Genomic DNA, 7,276 nt, shown 5'->3' with positions numbered 1-7,276 from the left:
AAGTGTTTTGTGTACATCCTTGCTTTCTCAGGTTGGAGGTACTAAGCATAGCCCGGCCCTGGCAGGGCCATTGTGATAATGCCACTACCAGTCAGGTATGGGGGAGATGGCTTGATACAGTGGGGACAGGGCTGAAAGTCACTGTGTGTGCTCACTCAGGGTTAGGGTTTGGGCAGCCAGCTCACACGTGTGCCTATCTCTACAGCTCTCATTCTTTTTTTTTTTTTAAGATTTTCTTTTTTTATATATATAATCTTTTATTAGAGATTTTATTTATTTATTCATGAGAGAGAGAGAGAGAGAGAGAGGCAGAGACATAGGCAGAGGGAGAAGCAGGCTCCCCTCAGGGAGCCCCATGTGGGACTCGATCCCTGGTCTCCAGGATCATGCCCTGAGCCAAAGGCAGATGCGCTCAACCACTGAGCCACCAGGTGTCCCAAGATTTTCTTTATTTATTCATGAGAGAGACAAAGACGGAGAGAGGCAGAGACACAGGCAGAGGGAGAAGCAGGCTCCACGCAGGAAGCCCGATGTGGGACTTGATCCTGGGTCTCCAGGATCACACCCTGGGCCGAAGGCAGGCGCCAAACTGCTGAGCCACCCGGGCTGCCCTACAGCTCTCTAACCTGGATTCCATGGGTGAGCCTCAAGGGGCCAGGAACCACCTGCTATTGCATGGAGCACACTGGGTGTGTATGCATTTTTCTGGAGCTAAAGCCCACAGTTTGGGTTAGATTTCCCGAGAGATCACCCTCTGGGAATCCCCCACATATTGAACATCTGAGCTCTAGAGACTCTCTCATCCTTCCAACGTATATGCTTCTCATGGGGTCTGGGTTGAAAAATAAAATTATCACGTTAATAACACTGTAGACTTTGTTTTTGCTGCCCAGCGGTCTGCTCTTTCCTCCTGGCTGGTCTTCAGTTATTCGTGAAGTATGGGTGGCTAGGTAAGCAGCCAGCAGCGAAGTGAGCTGGTTTTCACCTTCTCCATGCTACAGACATTGCCAGTGCTGGCAGGAGGTCCACGTGTCCTGAGCCCTGCATGAATGTTCCAGCCTACCCTCAGGGTTTGGGTGCATCAAAGAAATCCTTCATGCTGGGACGCCTGGGTGGCTCAGTGGTAGAGTGTGTGCCTTCGGCTCAGGGCTTGGTCCCAGTCCTGCATCGGGCTCCCTGCATGGAGCCTGCTTCTCCCTCTGCCTCCGTCTCTGCCTCTCTCTCTCTCTCTGTCTCTTATGAATAAATAGATAAAATCTTAAAAAAAAAAAAAAAAAGAAAGAAATCCCTCGTGCTGAGTCCAGGAGCAGACAGAGAAGGGTCAGCCTTATCTGGCTACTTGCAGCGACATCTCTCCAAGGAGCTCACCTGCTATTCCTTGACAGATACTTCCCTGTTCCAGTTCTTCTACCCTCACATTAATGCCTACAAGAGTCAACTTTTAAGTCTTGGGCTTTTCTCATGAACACAGTGTTGCAGTTTTTAAGGGAAGAAAGCGAGTCCCAGCAGAATTGCAACATCTCAGCTAATTCTTTCTCCCTGAAGTTTAATTCTAGACCAACTTCCTCTTGTGTGATTCAAATGCAGAGAAGAGGGTTCGCCTACACTTTGTGCCATATTTGCTGGCAGACCCATTCCTGCGGGGCGGGGGGCGGGGGGGTCAGAGAGTGACCAGGAGCCTGACTCACACAGGCTTGGAAATTTGGTGGCAAGCAGAAAGAGATTTCTGGGGCCCAGCACGCCAACTGTGAGGTCCATGCAAACCCACCACAGGGCACCACCTTTCCCTAAGGTGGAAGGCTGTCCCCCTACCTCACACCTCACCCACCCTCATCATTGGTCAGTGCCCACCCTCTAGTGGGGGCCTGGGGAGGTAGCCAGGCCCAGGGCAGCTGGGGCCCGGTCCCCGAGTTAGCTTGTCTCAGCAGAGGGCCCCTTCCCCATGCCTCTCACCACAGGGATTCAGTGACTCACTCTGAATAAGGCATCGTAAATTTCTTCCTAATAACACACTTGTCACTGAACCATTCCAACAATTTGGCATGGCGAGAGATCTGGCTCCAGGCAGCAGGGCGGGTAAGTCATCTTCTGTTTATAAACCGTTTCCCGCCGAGGGCTGGAGAGGGGTCGAGGACCACCAAGTCTATGTCACACATGCCCTGTGGAGCTGGAAGGAGGATGCCCACTTTACAGGTGAGGGATGTGGAGACTCAGCCCCTGAGGCCCAGGCCCTGCAGGCCAGACCCTGTACCCCACGCCCAGCAGCAGCACTGTGGAGGGGCTGTGGTGGCAGGGGGCTTGGGTTTGAATCCTGCCACTTCTAAGCCAGCCTACCTTTGGCAGGTTCCTGATCCTTCCAGCCTTCCCTCTCTTCATCTGTGAAACAGAGATAATCCTTAATCTGCGAGGATTTTGTAAAGATTCAGTGAGGTACGCCAGGTGGAGAACCTTCAGCATGGTGCCAGCCCGCAGCGAGTGCTCCTAAGCGCAGCTGTTGGTATCACGGACTCCAGTCGAGGGCCACGTGCCTCCCTCTGGCTCATGACCCCTCACTTGGCTTCCCGTTGTCCTCTCCTTTGGCTCTCCGTCCTCTCAGGCTCTGTGTGAGTAAAAGAAAGGTGGCCACTCCTACATTGGATTACCTAATGATCTCAACTAGTATTTGAGGGTTGACAGTTGACCCACAGTTGACAGGGGTAGAAACTGAGGCTGGGCGAGTTTGGGTGACTTCCCCAAGGCCACCGCTAGGGGCGTGGCAGAGCCAGGGTCTGCGTTCATTCTCCCATAGAGCGGCTCCCAGGGGAAGCCCACGGTCAAGGACCAGCTGTACCAGGGAAGCTCCGGATGTGGTGGAGTATTTTCGTCACTGCATTCTTCCCAGGCAGTTCACTCTCCGGACTCTGGACGGTTGCCAAGGAGGTGTGAACGAGCAGGCCGAAAGAGGACCTCCTTTGGAGGGTGCAGTTCCGAGCTGGCCTTTACTGAGCCCTTGCCTTGTGCCCTCCAAGCCATCAGCTGTGTCTCTGTCAATCCACATACTCCTGTGAACCTAGTGCAGTTCCTACCGTACGGGGGAAAATGAGGCACGGAGAGTCACTCAGGTCACTGGCCCCAGGCTCCACCTGCGTGTCCCCCTGTGCTGTTAAATCTCTCCACCTACTGCCTCCCATCGGGGTGGCATAAAGTTGGGCCACAGCACTCAGTTTTGGAAACCACATCCAGGCTAAGGGACTGCCACCCACCACCACGGGCAGGAGCGGCCGACGCTGCGTCCCTTCAGGAGCCTCTGTGCGCTGGTGGAGGAGGGGCTCGGAGAGGGGCATCTCCTGCTGCTTCCATGCCTCAGCCCCGCAGCAGCCGCCACAGGATTCTCTGCCTCACAGCCACCTCTGAGCGTCCGCCACGGGGCCAGACCTCATTCAACGGCAAGGCAGGCCCAGGGCCCACAGGGTCCTCTGTCCCTCCCCACCACAGCCGTACCCCCCCACCTCCCCGAGGGCGGGGGCTCTGTACCTCCATCACCCAGAACCGTGCCAGGCCCTCGACAGACATCTGTTGACTGCCTGACAGACTGACCAACACCGGCCAGCCCCGGGGACAAACAGAACCCGGTGTGGCAGGACTTTGCTGGGCTGTCAAAGGGTGGGGGGCCCGGATGGCTCCCCAGACAGAGCTGAGGCAGGATGGCACGGGCAGGCCATGCAGGAGGGACAAGAGGGACGTGGGACAGAACCGACAGCTCTGCTTCAAGCGGGTCGAGGGCAGCTGCCAACCAGAGAGCAGAGGCTGGCCGGCCGCGGCCTGGGCCCGTGTCTAACTATGCCAGGCCTGCTAAAGGGCTCCCGGCCCCACGGCTGCTGCCGTCGCAGACCCCGAGAGTCTGCCCGGAGTAGGGGCCGGGAGGCAAGGGAAACCATCTGGACTGGGAGTCACAAGACCTAACAAGAGGGGGTGGACGGACCCCCTCTCTGCTCACTGCACTTTCCCCCCTGGCTGGGTCCGTCCATCTGTGATTGCTTCTTCACATCTTCCATCTGTAAAGCAGAGATGTGTTGGGGCGCCCGGGTGGCTCAGTGGGGGAAGTGTCTGCCTTCAGCTCAGGTCTGATCCCAGGGTCCTGGGCTCCCTGCTCAGTGGGGAGCCTGTTTCTCCCTCTCTCTGTCCCTCCCCACTGCCCGCACTTTCTCTTCCAAATAAATAAAGGCTAAACAAAGCAAGACAGAGCTGTGTCTCCCTCACAGGTCATGCTGTGGGTGAAAGAGCCCAGAACTTGTACAGACCCTGCACCTCCACCCACCCCCTTCACAGCCGAAGACCCTAACTCCACGGAGAAGCCACATCCCTCAGGTGTCTCCTAAGTGCAGACTTCCCATACCCCAGCTCAGAGCCCCGGGCTTCTTCCTCCGAATCCCCCACCTCTTCCCTGCCCACCCTCCTGGTTCCAGGAGTGGGCTTCCCTGTGGAGCAGGCCCTGACACAGAAAAGGAAATAATTAGCATAATCACCAATTCAATTCTCTCCAACTCTCTTCTCTGTGAAAATAATTTGCTCCTCTCGCAGCCACGAGGCCAGGGAGATGGTGAAGCTCAGGGAATTATGGAATCTCAAGCTAATTAAGAGGAAGTGATGCTCTTGCTCCAGGGAGACAGGCTCTGTGCTCCTGCTGCTCTGAACATATCACACTAAACACCAAAGCAGCCACTGGAAAATGTGGAGGAGGCACAGAGGGATGTGAATGACAAAGATGATCAATCAGAGGGTCGGGAGATGAGATGGATGTGAGATTAAAGGTTAAGGCAATTGAAGTATTTAGCCCAAAGGAGAAAGAAATGAGAGGCAGGCAGCTTAACCATCCCTTCCTGGGTTGTAAAAAGAATATTTCTCCTTGGTTCTTTCCGTCCTCAAGCCTATGTTCTCTCATCCTCACTCCCTTTATCACACCCATCTTTGTGTTCTATTTACTTGTCAATTCATTTTGACCTTTTACTGAGCACCTACTCTGTGCCAGGCAATTTGTCAGGTTCTGGAGATGAAAAGACAGAGTCTCTGCTTTGCAGGTCAAATGGGAGAAATGGACCCCTACTGCCTATACCAGGGGACCCCAACTACCCATACTACAGTATGGGAGGATTATAGGACGATAGGGCCTGTCTGAGGCCTCAGAGGTAGGAAGGACCAAGGCCAGGTGCCATGGAGCTCAGGAGCAAAGTGGGCCACTCAGCCCTGTCTGGGCTTCAGGGGCAGTTTCCTGCTGGGGGTGACGCCCATGTGGATTCCTGAAGAATCAAACAGTGAACCATGGGAGGCAAGGTGGGAAGGGCATTGCAGGCAGCAGGAGCACCTAAGCAAAGGCCCATGACATAAAATGCAGGGTGTATATAGGCAATGACAATCGGTCGGGCTTTGCTGAACCAAAAGGTAGAGACAGATGTGGTCTGAGCCAGGGCCAGAGCATCAGGCAGGGCCCAGAGCTCAAGGCCCTGGATCCTGTGGTAGGGAATTGGTTTTGTCCAGAAGCAGCACTACCCAGAGTGTTTAGAATGGCACACGGTACATGGGGTATTGATAGACACCCCCGCCCCCCCCCCCCCAAAAATGTGCTTCTGGGTCAAATAAGTTGAATGATGTGGAGTTAAACCAGTGGTTCTGGTTATCTGGTGGGTCGAGGCCTGGAATGCCACTCATCACCCTACACTGCCCAGGACAGCCCCCTACAAAAACCTCTGCCCTCCACCCACTCCCATCCCCACCTCAGGGCTTCTACAGCCCATGCACGGGCCCACCGAATCATTTGTCTCTGCACTGTCATACTCTGTTGGCTAGCCGGTCTCCTCACTGGACTATACAGGTCTGGATGGCTGCAAAGCCAGTATTTGGGGGCGGGAGGAGGAAAATATGGGAGAAGACGATGTTTTGGCAGAGTTTGGTGGAGGGGGCTGCATCGGGTGGAGTCTGGCTCATGGGGGATACCCCCGCTGGCAGGGTTGGTGGGTAATTCCAGGGGCTCTTTCCATTCTGGCAGCTCTAACCAACTGTAGCTAGGGGTGTGGGAATCAGACCCCAGCCCAGGAGCCGGCCAGATCAGAGTCAGGGACCTATGCTGCGCTAGGCACTGGGTGGGGGGGGGGGGTGTCTTGGATGAGCATCCCCATATGGCCAGCTTTTTCTTCACAGTTTTATTTTTCTCCATAGGATCTTTTAATTCATTTTTTCAGTTTATTTGCCTGTCTCTCCTCACTCCCTTCCCCACCTCAGAATGTGGCTCTTTTGTCTTAATTGTTCACTGCTTTATTCCCAGGGTCTAGATCAGTGCCTGGCACATAGTATGTGCTCAACTAAACTGTGTGGAAGCACAGAATATCTGAACACGCCCCTGCTATACAGCTTAGAGTGTCTGGGTGCTGGAGCCAGTCTACCACATGCACTTGCTCCTCCCCTGCACCAGTGGGAATGGGGCAAGTCCCAGGAAGCCTACTTCCCAAACCACGCAGAATTTGTTCATTGTCTACAGTGTTCATTCCAAAGCGGCTTTGGGGAGAAGATGCAGGAACTTCAAACACCTACCCTGGATATTCCCTGAAAAAAATCTGGAATGTTAGTCTAACCATGACCCAAGGGAGGAGACAGCGGGCCAGGATGATGCATAAGGCCAAGCAAGCTGACGGCCAAATGAAGTTATAGCCAGTTGACAGGACAATGGCATGAACAAAGACCTCCCGGCCTCCCGGATCTGCTGCCAAGCATTGTGACACACAGGGCTAATCGCATCTGAGTGCACGATGCTGCACAGGAGCAGCCCACAGGGCTGGCAGGGCTTCAGTCCCTGCCGGCTTGCCTGAAGAAGCCCATTCATCACAGTGCGGGGCCAACAGGGTGCACCCCAATTACACACAGGGAGCGAGGACCAAAGTGGGGAGGGCAAGTGCCTACTGGTCCCCTTGGAAACACATGCAAGAAAAAAAAAGCCACAGGTAGAAGATGTTCAGGTCCTAGCCAGGGTTGCCAGGGAATTAATTCTGTGTCAATGGGGAGCCGTTTACCTCCAAGGCTGTGGGGCATAGGGCTTTGGTTAAGCTTGGGCTCCTGGGCTCACGGTGTGGTCTATAGGCAAAGATTTTAGAAACCTGGGCTCAAATCCCAGCTAACCCTCCAAGCTGGGGTTCCAGGCCACAGAGGCCAAAGACCTGACACTGTCGTTTTGAGCTCTGTGGACTTGGGCAAGTCATCCAGAACAGGTGTATGTGGGTGAAAAGAGGGTTTATCTGCTCTGCTAGCC

Source organism: Vulpes vulpes, chromosome 13, assembly GCF_048418805.1.
Source record: "Vulpes vulpes isolate BD-2025 chromosome 13, VulVul3, whole genome shotgun sequence".
Classification (NCBI taxonomy): Eukaryota; Metazoa; Chordata; class Mammalia; order Carnivora; family Canidae; genus Vulpes; species Vulpes vulpes.
This window is presented reverse-complemented; position numbering follows the sequence as displayed.